General features: G+C 40.5%; 1 protein-coding gene across 6 annotated transcripts in view; it reads left to right on the top strand.

Moving 5' to 3' along the window:
• Positions 1–14465, top strand: part of ADNP (activity dependent neuroprotector homeobox) — a 50689-nt gene that overhangs the window by 14577 nt on the left and 21647 nt on the right. The window lies entirely within an intron of this gene.

Here is a 14465-nt window from a genome sequence, read left to right as displayed (position 1 = left end):
AAGAAAATAAGAATTGCTGAAGCAACTCAGCAAATTTTAAAATGTGCTTTAGTAGAATAATACTTGGAAGTGACTGTTGCAAGTAACCCAGATGCTTGAAGTTTGGAATGTTGATTGTGCTTTAGTGAAGTTATCTTTAGAAAAGTTGCCAGGTTAACACTGATGTAATTGCACCTATTTGGAAACACAGTTGATATGTTCCTTAGCTTGATTTCCATCATATTTGTGAATGAAAGTTCTACATACCTCTGCACTTTAAAAAAAAAAAAAAATCTCAAAGTATTTCTTTTGAAAAGAAGTTTTCACATAATAATGCCATTGTCTTTAATCTAAAATAAGTTAGAAGGAAGCATTGTGGCAAAAATATTCCAGATGGATGTGAAGACTTGTACCTCTCTAGATGTTGCAGGCTCGGCTAATATGTCCAATAGGCTTGTGTGAATCAGCTCTGATTTTATTTGAATAGAGGTTTCAAAGAGGACTTGGTTCAATTCATGTTTTCAAATTTAAATTTGATGGCAACCTGATTTGATCTGCTTTGAAATTAAAGCCTTCTTATAAAAGGAGATCTCTCCATAGGCAGTAAAGGGAAATCTTTAAAATGTCTGAAACTGCTTCAGTTTTATATTTTTATTCCATTTCATTTAACTGTAAGAGATCTGTCAAAAACTAAACAGATGTTTAAAACTTTCTCACAGCATGTCATCTTCCTGCACTAGATGAAACAACCAGGTTTTAACTGTTCTCTTTAACTGCAGGCTGGATCTCTGTGGAGAGGGAGTTCCAAAGGATAAAAGCGACGATCAAAATGACCACTTCTAGGTCCTGTCAGGTGGCATTCTCATATGGAGGAAAGGATGTCCCTATTCATCCTGGCTGGATGGGCAGAGGAATATGGGAGTAGGTGGTCTTGCAGCTAAGACCACCTACTAAGCTGCCTTACTTCCAGCTAAGACAGTGTGGAACCATATAGGGTTTTAAAGGTGCCTCCTCTGTCGCTGCCCCTGTCATGTGGAATAGCATTTCTTCCCAAGATCCAGAGGACCTTGATCCTTTTATAAGACTGGGAATACCTGTGTTTTCCCTTAGGCATTTGGTCAGGAGGATTTGTGAACCTGTACGGAATTATTATTTTAATTGTTGGATTGCCTTTTTGTTTCATGCTCTGTTACATGTCATGATTGTTTATTTTCTAATGTTTTTAATTTTTAAAATTTACACTGCCCTGGGTCATTTTTGAGAGGGCAACTATTTAAATTGCCAAATAAAATAAACCAGCACCTTAATTTGCACCTGGAATCCCACTGGCAACCAGGGTAGCACCCAAATCAGTGGAATCATCCACATTCAAGTGGGAGGTGACTGCAGTGTGAATGACTGTGAGCAGGGCCTCCTGGTGCAGGAAAGGCCACAATTGGTGCACAAGATGTAACTGCAGAAGACCTCCTGGTTGCATCTGCCACCTGTTCTTCAAGCAGAAGCTGAGAATCTGGGAGGACTCCCAAACTGCAAATCACCTGTGAGTGAGGAAGTATATCCCCATCCAGAGTCAAAATTGGAACTGCCCTAGTATCAGTTGATATACAAGTCCAAAGCCACTCCAAACTTGGAGGGAGTTTGGAGGGAGTTTGTTCATCCTCACCCAGGCCCTGACAGCCTCCAGGCACTGGGTCAGCACCTCTACTGCATCATTTGTTTGGCCTGGGGCTAAGTTGTATAACTGGGTATCATCAATATAATGAATGATCTCCCCTAGCAGTTTCATGTAGATGTTAAAGAGGAGTGGGAAGAGTACAAAGCCCTGTTGTACTCCATAAAGTAGAGGTTTCCAGGCATGTCTCTTCTCCATCACCAACACTGACTGGGCCACTCTCCCCCCCCCCCCCCATTCCAGTCCAGTGGAGGCAGTTCAGAAAGATACCATGGAATCAAAAGTCACTGAGAAGTCAGAGGTGACCAGGAGGATGGCACTCTGCCAGTCCCCATAACTCCAAAGGTTATCAACAAGTGTGACCAATGCAGATTCCGAGATATACCTGGCTTGAAATTTGACTGCCAGGGATCCAGCTAATCTGCTTCCTCAGGGTCCTCTGAAATTGCAGTGTCACCACTTTCTCTACAGCCTTCTCTAGAAAAGGGTGGGGCAGGGTTCCAGACAAGAAATGGTGGAGCTGACACTACCTTATGGCAGAATAGGATGAAAATAGCAGGGATGGCAGAATCTTTAAAAGACATTAATTGCGAAGTTTCACCCACATTGCTTCAAGGACTTTACCACAATATATATTTGAAATATTTCCCCAAACCTTTGGGGAAGAAAAAACAGAGCTGAGGAAAAGGCAATATAACAAATTAACTATTGTTTAGCAAAGAATGTATAGAGAAGTTGACTGACCCAGTGTAGTGCCCAACTCCAAGTACAAAATGCAAAATCCAAAGATTCAAAACTCTTTTAAAATAAGTTATCTTTTCACTTGCTTTTGTGAGATTCCACAGGTATATTCATTGCTTTTGTTGGTTCTGGGTCTTGGGGGCTGGCAACAGGGTTGGCATAGCTGCTTGGCAAGCTTGTTCCCAAAAATTATCTCAACATTAACGTGTGTGTGTGTGAGAGAGAGAGAGACAGAATGGACAGGGCATGTTGGCAAAGCATCTTCTTGACAGGACTTGGAGGAATGAAAATGTACTGTCTTTATCCTTTGGGGATGATATTATGTACTTACCTTGGATTCTTGTTTTTTGGGGTGCCAGGGGGACTGGCGTAGTTGCTTGGAAGGACTTCCTCAGTATTGATTGGACTTTGTTATATGAGTTGTGTTATGGAGGCAACTTTGGGTTGTGTGCCAGTTGTGCCCCTTCCTGGACTGGGAGGCTCTGCTCATGGTCACTATGCCCTCGTGACCTCCTGTTTGGACTACTGCAACACACACTACATGGGGCTGCCCTTGAAGAGCATTTGGAAGCTTCAGCTGATACAGAATGCAGCTGCACAGGTTGTAAATGGTGTCGGCTGTTTGGTACATGTAACCCCACTGCTTTGGGGGCTGCATTGATTGCTAGTGTTCCGGGTGCAATTCAAAGTGCTGGTTGTCACCTTTAAAGCCCTTCATGGCTTGGGACCAGATTACCTGAGGGACCATTTCTCCCAGTTGTTTCTACCTGTCCAATCCAGTCAGGCAGGATGGGCATGCTCCGGTCCTGTCAGCCAAAGAATGTCGGCTGGCGGGGATCCGGGGACATGCCCTTTCTGCCATAGCGCCTGCCCTCTGGAACACCCTCCCTCCTGAGATTAGGATGTCCCTGTCTCTGCTGGCCTTTTGAAAGGCCTTGAGGACCTGGCTATAGGCCTGGGCCTGGGGTCCCGAATGTGTGAAGGGCCCCGTTTCCTGGTTATGTTGACACTGATGGTCTAAAATATCTCTTGACTGCTGCTTGTATTTAATTTATTTTTTGTATTGTGTTTTATCTGTTTAATTGTTAAACACTTAAATTCTTGTTTTTTGGGGTGCCAGGGGGACTGGTGTACTGCGAGTCAGAGTCACTGGTTTGAGATGGGTGGCATGAATGAATGAATGAATGAATGAATGAATGAATGAATGAATGAATGAATGATCGATCGATCCAGAGGCATCAAAAGGAGGCTGACAGAGTGAAATACAGTGCCATGAAGATAAGCAGAATACAGAGAAAAGGGCTGACAATGGCATTCGGAGTTTTCCTGCATAACCATTCTTAAAAGCAGTAAATATTTGGACCAGCCTCTGCACAAATTCACCCACTGTAATGTGGAGAGACTATAACCTGCTCTAATCATGCAAAATATAAAAGTACAGCTTGACCCATAGTACATGTGGTAACTCTTGACCCCATATTCAAGTGCTGAGAGTCAGATTTAATTTCTGCTTATGTTAAGACCAGTGTAGGGGAAAAAAAGGAGAGAGAGAGGTATATCATCATAGTAAAATGAAGGCCAAAGCAGTATTAGCCTTACTAGCAGCAAAGTGCCTGTGGAGAGACCTATAGGCAGGTAGCAAATCACAGTCCTTACTCAAGTTCTCATTCTAGGAACACGCTTGCTTTAGGCTTCTTTGCCTATCCATTCAGATTGTGTAGACTTCAGATTTAAGCCTGCCTCAGGCCAATCCAGGGTAGACTAGGCATCTTGAAATTAGTGGCTTGTGCAGGCAAGCAGCTTTTGCATATTGCTTTGAAAGATGCAAGCCCAAGGTTTCCAAAACCTTTTATTCAACTCTCATATCCTCTGGCCACTTACTGAGCTGGGAGGAGTTAGCTTCTCCCACTTGTGCCTACCTTGGTAATTTGTTGATCACCAGTATAGATTTGAAGGTTGTGGAGGGGGAGTTGCCGCGGTCTAGGGATTCCATTTCCCACTCTGTGCTTCCTGTCTAGTTTGGTTGAGTACCAGTCTTGAAAGTCTGTACCTTGTGTTAGGCAATCAGGACAGATTGAGGATTCTGTTGATGTACTGCCCACCCCACTGCCCATCAGTCTCTCTGCCTGGGCTGACAGACTAGATCTTGGACCTGGTCTTGGGGATTTATAGATGGATTGCTTTATAGATGGATTGCATTTATAGATGTATGGGACTTGAACATACATGCCAGGGGTGTTTGTTCTGGACTGTCCCAGGTCTTCATGGCAACCAACATATCATAAACCCAAAAAATATTGCAGGGCATACTCTGAATGTAGTTTTCTCAGCCGGCTAGGAGAAAAGTGATCTGACCATGGGAGACCTAATGGTCAGATCATTTCCTGATGAAGTTTAGAGCATCAGCAACATTTCCCCTTGTGAGGGGGTGGTGTCTATTAAGGTGATCTGCCCCTATCAACTAATTATTCTTCTAGATTCCAAAGGGCTCTGGGGGATTTCCGTGCTAGTATTGCTAACTCTCCTCTTGATGCCCTGGTTGCTTTGTGGAATACAAAGTTGTCCCGTGTGGTTGACACTATCATTTCTAGTACCCTCTCTGTACTTGCAGAGCCTCAGCAGCAGCTCAGTATACATCTAAGCTAAGGGCTGTGGAGCAAGTGGAGGAAAACCTGTGCCAAATGCAGTCAGTTACAGCTTAGAACCCATTATCAGGCCTACTCGGTGGTGGTGAGGGTGGCAAAGAAACTTTTCTTCTTTACCTCTTTTTTGTTCTCTCAGTGTTGCCTAATGGAGCTTATTGGAACGATGTGGGGTCTGCTACAGTCTGGCCCAAAGAAACAGGCTGTTGTACCCTTGGTAGCCTGCTATGAGAAATTTGCAAGACACTTTGAAGATAAGTTGCTGGCATTCACCATGACTTAGTCTCCACAGTTAATGTAGCTCCAGCAGTGGAAGTGTTCAGAGCACCGGTCTGTCCTGTATTATTGGATGAGATTCAGTTGTTAAGGCCCAAGGAGACAGACAAAGTACTTGGACTTGTTCAGTCTACCACTTATGCGTTTGACCTTTGCCCTTGGGTTATTAAATCTAGAAGGGAGGAACTGTTTGACTGGGCCCAGGAAGTGATAAATGCCTTCTTGAAAGAAAGAGCAGTTCCAGCCTCTCTGGAAGAGGCAGTGATCAGACTGCTTTTAAAGAAACCAAATCTGGATCCAGAGGATGAAAACAACTATAGGCCAGTAGCCAAGATTCACTTCCTAGTGCTGGAGTGGGTAATGTAGTGGCTGATCAATTCTGGGTTCTCTTGGATGAAAGTGTTTTTCTACATCCATTTCAATCCAGTTTCAGGCCTGGTTGTGGAACAGAAATTGCTTTGGTTGCCCTGAAGGGTGACCTGTGTTGGGAAAAGGGGGGAGCGCAACCCTGTTAGTCCTCTGGATCTCTCAGCAGTTTTCAGTCCCATCAATCATGATATCCTCCTGATACACTGTCAGAGTTAGGATGTAGAGATGCTCTTTATGGTGGTTACACTCAGAAGATGGCCGATTTTAGAAGGTGGTGCTGGGGGATTACTTTTCTGCCTCATGGCAGTTGGGTTATGGAGTTTCTCAGGGTTCCATTTTATCCCCCCTGCTTTTTAACATCTACATGAAATGAAATAGGTCATCTGGGGATGCGGGCTGAGATGCCATCAATATGTGGATGACAGCCAGCTCTCCTTCCCCTTTTCGTCTAAGATGGTTGAGGTGGTTGGCATTCTGAACTAGTGCTTGAGCAAGGTAATGGACTGGATGAGAGCCAGTAAACTGAGACTCAGTCCAAACAAAACAGAGTTGCTGTTTTTGGGTGCTGCATCTGTCCAGCTGAGTGGTGCCCTGCTGGTCCTGGAGTGGTCTGCACTTGCCCTAAAAGAACAGGTTTGAAGTTGGGGGGGGGGGGGTACTCCCAGATCATTGCCACTAGAGGCCCAAGTGGCCTTAGTGGCAGAGAGTACTTTTTATCAGCTTCAGCTGATTACCAGCTGCAACCATACCTGGACAAAGACAGCCTCACAACTGTTTTTCATGCTCTGGTAACTTCCCAGTTGGATTATTGCAATGCTTTGTTCATAGTGCTGCCTTTGAAAATGGTCCAGAAACTTCAGTTAGTTCAGAATAGAGTGGTTAGCCTGCTCACTGGGACTGGCTGATGCAAACATAATATGCCAGTTCTTTATCATCTACCCTGGCTACCAGGCTGTTTCCAGACCCCATCCATAGTTCCGCTTTTGATCTTTAACCTAAACAACTTAGGACTAGATTACCTGAAGAAGCACCTTCTCCTGTATGTACCTACCCAGACCTTAAGATCATCTAATGAGGCCCTTCCTCCAGGTCCCCTTACCAGAGAAAGCGAGGTGGGTCTCTATAGTATAAGAGGAAGAGCTTAAGAGCTTTTTCTGTGGTGGCACCTGTTTATGGAATTCCCTCCCCAGGGAGGCTTGACTGGCCCCCACATTAGCATCATTTTGATCCCAGGTGACCACTTTCCTATTTTCCCAGTCTTTTTAACTTTCTTTTAATTGTTTCTTAATTGTATTTAAATTTATATTGTTTAGTTTTTGAATAACTGCCTAGTTTATATGATGTTTTTATCTTGCATTTTATTGTATATGTTTTTATTCAAGTGTTTTATTGTAAACTACCCAGAGAGCTTCAGCTATTGAGTGGGTTAATTTTTTAAAATAAATAAATATTTAAAAAATAATACATTATCTTTGCTGCCACACTTCTTTATGCTTGGCAAATATAGTTCTTGAAGGATGTCCAGTTACAAGTCTCAGTGTAACAGACTCTAAAATTGTAGCTTAATGGCATATTCTATGTTAGTATTTTGAAGGACTCATTCTGCAGGACAGAGCCTTTCCTTATTTATAGGAAGAGTAAAACAAATAGGTCTGGCCATTATTTACAGAAAATGTAAAATCAGCTCCTGGAGCTTGGCTTAAAGTTAGGCAATAGGCAGAAGCTCCCTTATTTCTAGAAGGAAAAAAAAAATAGCCAGGATGAAGCAGCAGTTTTTCTCTTTTAAAAAACAACAGTTTTCCCTGCCCTAACTTTAGTAGATTTAGAGAGGCAAGAGCCAGTATGCCCTGTCCCTCCATGAAATAAATACCCATTAGCTTTCACAGCTCACATCTTACTCCCTCTGCTTTACAGCAGCAACGCATATTTAAGGCATTTCTCAAGGCCTTCACTCAGTGGTGAGGATTTTTTACTGTCCAGGTGAACAAAAGAAATGTCTTTTCTAATTTTATCCTTAATTTTTAGGATAGAAGGACTGAATTGGGGGCAGGGGGCAAGCCCATCTCTCTGAATCTATAAATTTGGTGATTATTTGTTGAAGTCTTAGGTAAACTATGTGGCTTAGAAATAATATACAGGAATGAAACTGTATAATTGGAGTTAGGAGATGTATGAACAAATGCAAAGCAAGCGAGATCTTCATCATCTTAAAAAAGCAGCAGCATTGCCCTTGTAAAGCTGTAGAGAATAAAACTATTGGGGGGGGAGGAAGTATATGCCACATTCATTTTTAATATCTAAAATGAATCTAAATTTTCTTCTCTATTTTAGGAATGTACAATGCAAAATGTAGAATTTGGTCTACTTATACAATTATCATGTTCTGTATGTTTATTCGATATAAAAGTAAAAAAATTATAGAACTATATACAAATAGACCCTTGTGACTCAGATTTATGTTATCTTCAAGACTGGCTTATTCAGGTAGACTCTGCCCACTTAACTTCATTCTGATTAAGACACCAGGCTGAAAATCCTCCCTTGAAATGTGAAGGGAGTGGGGGTTCAGCAACAGGCCTTCTCAATAGCAGCTCCTCAATTTGGAATAGGTTGTTCCCTTCCTTAAGGTTAAGAGGCCCCTTTCCTGCCAATTTTCCAAAAGCCAGCAAAGACTTCAGGGCCGGTGGTGCTACTTAACTGAAGGCAGCTCCTCATGAGGGATATGCTTTGTTTGATTGTTTGATGCTTAGTATTTCTGTCCTTTGATTGGTTTTTGTTGTTTTTATTGCGTGAATATAAGTTATGTGCAATCCTTGGACTGGTGGCATACAAGGGCATCTAAATAAATTTATTCAGATAGTAATTATACTTACACATTTAATTTATTTCAAAATGATTTAAACTTTGTTATGAGTGGAGGTATAAACTGTGGAACTCTAACTGACCTAGGATCTCTTAATTTTGTCAGTTTAACAGGTTGAGAGGAAAAATAAGTTGAAGAAAGAAGGATCCATCAACTTGATAATAAAACAAGTTATATTATTTGAGATTTAGCAAGAGCAGGGCCACTGACTGTAGGGAAAAAAAAACAGGAATAGACAACCACGCAAGCAAAAAAGTCAGTGAATCCTCCATCCATTTTTGGTAAAAATGGCAGTGCTGTTTACTGCTTGATCTCTGGGTACAGGAAGTGTAGTGCTACTGAATATCAACATCTGCAGTGGGTGAAAAGGTTAGAATTATTTCTTTTATAAAATGTATATGGTTCCCCTACTTAAATAAACATCTCTGGGCAGCTAACAAGAATACAGAAACCAAGCTAAAAACAGAACAGAAAAATAAAGTATAAAGCAATCACAATAGAATACAAGACCTGAGACATCTCACAAACAGCTCACAACCCCCAAAATATGCTGGGCCCCGTTAGCACCCTACCTCTGATTCCTAAGGGAAAAGCCAATTTTCACAGCCTTCAGGTGGTGTTACATCAGTGAACCTAAGTGGACCCTGTACTGTGTCTGCTGCTGCATTCTGAACCAGTTGAAGCTTCCAAAGGGTAGAGTACCTTGCAGTAATCCAGATGAGAAGTAACCAGTGCACGAGTGACTGTGAGCAGAGCCTCTTGATCCAGGAATGGATGCAACTGGGACACAAGATGGATTTATGCAAAGAACACCCCCCACCCACTCTCACCCCCACCCAAGCTATGGCTGTCACCTAATCTCAAGCAAGAGTAAATCCAGGAGGATCCCCGATTGCACACCAAATCTATCTGGGGAGTGCTATCCCATCTAAAGGTACACATGGAAAAGCTCCAGAATCAGGGGGCACAAAACCCCAGAGTAACTCAGTTTTGCTAGGTTGAGCCACAGCCTGTTCCCATCCAGACCTCCACTATCTCCAGGCACGAAGTAAGAACTTTGATGACAGCATCACTTGTACAGCCTGAGGTGAAGATGTATACCATCAGTATACTGGTGATACCTCATCCCCTGCTGGCAGATGACCTGCTCCAGCAGCTTCATGTAGTTGCTGAATAAAAAAAGAGAGTCAAGCTCAGAGGCACATTACATATCAGGAATCTAGGGTTAGATTCCCCCCACTAACCCTGACTGGAATCAGACTCAGAAGGAGGAAGAGGACCGCCATAGAACTGTGCCTGTCACTCTTAATATCCTAAACTGTTTCAAAAGGATACCATGATTGTTGGTATCAAAAGCTGCTGAGAGATCCAGGAGGGTGAGGGCAAGGACAAATGTACCACTCCTATCCTGAGCCCTCCAGAGGTTATTGTTAAGTGTGATCGGTGCTGTTTGGTACTGTCCTGAAACCCAACTGGAAAGGGTCCAGATAATCATCATCTTCTGGGGCCCATTGAATTTATGAGCCAACCACCCTGTCAACAACCTTCCTTAAAAAGGAAAGTTGGAGACAGGATGGAATTTGCCCAGAACTGTTGGATCTAAGCATGGCCTCTTGAGAAAGGGATAGACCACACCTCATTCAAAGCAGATAGGACTGTCCCTTTCTTCAGAGAAGCGTTCACCACAGCTTGGATTCAACCACACATCATCTCGCAGGAGGTCTTGACCAGCCAGGAGGGACATGGATCTAAAGCACAGATGATAGAACTCCCCAAGGATTCTCTCCACTTTCTCAGGACCAGCTGGCTGAAACTCTTCCCACATAACAAGACCATCCCTCAGTCAGTTTCATAGGATCTGCTGAGCCAAAATCCAGTTAGATTGTGTAGTGGATGCAGGTTTATGGGAGAAATGCATTCCTTCAATGGAAGGTGCTTCTAAGAGTGTCTTTGAATTGCACCCTAAATTATTTCATTGTTACATTTGAGGTAATGGCATTGCTCTGAAGGATTAAAGTGCAATATAAGTAGTGATATACAGAAGGGGTTTTCAAAGTTTACAATAACACAATCCCCTATAATGATATGTGAATTTGCCCAATCCACCTCATGAATGAAATGTATCTGGACTACACAAATCTGGATGCAGAAAGATCCAATGCTTCAGTGCCATCTACTGGCTGTCCAGATTTCTGCAGCCCGAGTATAGTATCCCTCCAAAAACTAAATAATAACTGCTGTGATTGCTGGATGGTTTTGACTTCTATTTCCCAAAACTTGTTTTGGCCTTGCTTCCTGTTTTGTCTACATAATCCCACTGTGGTCATACTGAAGCAAAGTCGAGTGATTTTTTACAACATTCCCACTTTGACTGTGTAAGTCTGATCAATTTAAAAAAAAAAAGTGTCCCCGCTCCCAATCACCCATAGCTTGTGGATCCATAATTTATGGGTTTCTATTCATAATTTTTATCTGAAAGATTACAGCTAGTGCTTTCTTACCAACTGCCTTGTTTACTGACTGTTTAAATTTATGATGGTGTTAAAAAAAAGCTTTGTGATCAATCCTTGCATTTATCACCATTGTAGCATCCCATGATCACGATTGCCATTTGTGTGCTTCGGACTGGCTTGCAACAAGCAGAGTTATTAGAGAAGGTGGAATTAAAATCATAAGTCGCAGTCACATGATGTTTCGCTTAATGACCACCACACTTGCACTTAATGAGTAAAAGGGAAGGGAGTTCATAAATTTATTGCAGTCATCTGATTCAGTTTCTGAAGATTATTGGTCGATCTTTTACGTGTTTGAGGGAATAAAAATAATTTTAATAATTTTATTTATAAAATTTTAAAATGCATATAATCAGGTAGTAACATAGGAAAACACAGTCCTCCTTATAGCAAAGGATGGAAGGATGTTGTTAGTGTGTTTATGAATGAAACATAGTTGGGACAAGTAAAATTATTCAGAGTAAAATTTGATGTAGTAGTGAATTGCTGCAGTAAGCAGGGGGTTGGACAAAGTGATCTCCAAAGTCCTTTCAACTCTTACATTGTACAAATCCATGTTATGAATTATAAAGTCATTTTCTAGCTAGTTCTTTCAATATATAGTACAAACAAATCCATAATGTTAGAGGGAAGATTCTGGAATCTTGGACCAAAAAACTTAATTTAAATTCTAAAAAGCATGGAAAAGAATTGGAGTACTTAAAGGAGGACTCTAGCTATGAAACTTCAGAGCTTGTGGAGACTCTTTTCCCCCACACATTTCAAACCTTCAATTACTATGAGTTCAGACCTACAAGTAGATAATGCAGATGAAGCCTTATGACCAGTTCCCCAATCTCATACACATACATACACACATGAATCTGTGAAAGTAAACATCTCATCAAACTATTCTTCAGGCTTTACTTTGTGGTGCATAAGCAATAATATTTTTAAGGATAAAAATCCATTTACTATGCCATTTTATCAAGTGATGAAATAAATACTTAACTTTGCTCACTGAAGCAAAGATAAATAGGTCAGATGGAATTGTACTGCAGAAAATACTCTGTCAACTACATTATACAATAACTGATAATCATTTTAACACTGCTAATTTGATTCTTAGTGGAATAGATGAGTTAGATCAGATGTAATAGAATTGGTTTCTAGTTAAATTGTAATTCACTGTTTCATGCCAAAATATTTAAAACTTCTTCATTTATTACCATCCTGAAATTAGCAGAGTATCTGGAAAGTTGAAATCCTTTCCCATTGATTTCTGAATATTAACTGTTTTAGCATATTTATTGCATAACAATTGTAACAGCATATTGGTATACTATTTGCAAATATTGTAGATTATAATATTGTAGATTTTTTTTGCATTTTGTGTTCTTCTGGTATTGATTGATTGATTGCATTGCATTTATATGAATGCTTGACTCAGCCAGTGTGACTCTGGGCAGCATACCAAAGAAAATGAAAAAAAAAATTAAAATGAAGAAATACAAAAAAAACATGTATTGTTAAAAGGAAGTAGGTAATAAATGCTGAACACAGCTAAAGTTTACAATACAGCCACTTCTCGTTTAGCAACCAAGTTCTGTTCCAACAACCAGGTCATTAAGCAAAATGGTCACTAAGTAAACATGTGACGAAGAGAGACACTACTACAAAGATCACTGATTGCTGCCATCTCATTCAGATAAAGTTCTCTTGTACAACTACACCAGTGTCACTCTCACTCTGGTGTGCATTGTCAAGTGCACAAAATTTGGTTGTAAATGCATGCATTAGTCAGAAAATGGATTTTTTATTACTGTAGTATTTGCAAATAGTCTCTAACCAAGGTAGTGGGTATAACTCCTAAAAATGAGGGTTCTACTTTTTGTGGCCCAAAGGCCTGGGGAAGCACCAGATCTTAACTACCTTCCTAAAGGACCATCTGCTGTGTTTTTGTTTTCTTAACACCCCGAATATGTACATATTTTTGTGAATTAGCTGTAGTAGACTCTAGTATGTGAGTATTTATGATGTAATAAATTTTCTTAGTACCACAAGACTCTTAAAGACTATGGTGATGCAAACATTAAAACAAAAAGACTACTTGTTTTCAAGTGTTTTTCCCTTCCATTAAATAAGTTATGTATCATTTTATAATGATAGCTTTAGCTTTATTACATTTGTGTTTTATTTATTTTTGCAATTTATATCCCATTCCTATTTGCTTGTTTACATGTACTCAGGTGTTGTCAGAATTTTTTTTTTAAATGATCACTGTACTTATTGGCCCTTTGCATTATTGAACTGAATTGTCATTTAGGCTACTTTTCTGTAGAACAGTGTTAATAAAATTTGTTTTCAGATAAACAGGAAATTGTATAAGGAAAACCGTTGCTGTGATAAATTGTTTTTAACCTGCCAGCATAGTTTGTAACTATGAACTTCAGTTTTTCATATTCTATCACAACCTTAGCAGGTTTCTGCCAGCAGGAAATATAGTCATTATCTCAAAACAGTTAATACAGTGGAGTCTTTGGGGTTCTCTGAGCTTGGTTCTTTTCTTGCAAGAAAACCCCAAGGACTCCACAGTTCAACCCTGAGCTACACATGTTCGTCTCCATTGCTACAGTTAATACTATTAACATAAAGCTCCATACTTTCTAGCATTTATTTTTTGTGGCCGTTGATTCTTTCAGCCATACAACTTTTCACTAGTTTGTTAATTTGAAAGACTTTTATAGCTGCCCATCTCATACACTGTAACCCTTGGCAGCTTATAAACAGCAATAAAAACAGTAAAAAAACATGTCTGTGTAATAGTGAAATGCACATACAGCGCACCCCTACAGATCATCTTCAACTCTTTTTGTCAATGTTAATGATGCTGAGAAATTCAGACACAATGCTGGTGGAAACAACAACAATGGAAGGTGGAGGATAGTTTTCTTCACATCCCTTGTTAATTTTATGTTTGCAGCAGTAAAATAGGAACTAGTGTCCCAGAGTTTAAACTGTTAAAACCTCCAGAGCTCTGTCTGCAAAAATGAAATGTCCCGTGAACTTTAAGGCTGTTTATATAATAACCTAATAAATACGATTTGTTACTGGATTTCTACTGTAGGTACTGTTACTGTCAGATACCAGCTTCTTGAGTCAGAATCAGCAAATCTGATTAGCCCTTGGTGTTTATAGCTCTTGTTAATATTGGGGGTTCACTGAATTTGAGACTTGGGTCCATTTAGATGAGGTATGGCAATTTTTGTAAGGGAGATTTTAAACTTTAGTGAAACTATTGCATTAGTTTCCAGGTGGTTCTTACTGCTTTGTTGGAAAAAAAGATCAATACCCTGAAGCAAAAAAAAATATCTTTCACTTTTAGTGCACAGCTTCACTAGTGAACCTATTCAGAGATGATGTACAAAGTA

The sequence above is a fragment of the Python bivittatus genome, unplaced genomic scaffold (assembly GCF_059951505.1).
Source record: "Python bivittatus isolate LINGU-HERP-01145 unplaced genomic scaffold, Pbiv_v1 ctg000700_np1212, whole genome shotgun sequence".
In the NCBI taxonomy this organism is placed as follows: Eukaryota; Metazoa; Chordata; class Lepidosauria; order Squamata; family Pythonidae; genus Python; species Python bivittatus.
This window is presented reverse-complemented; position numbering and strand designations above follow the sequence as displayed.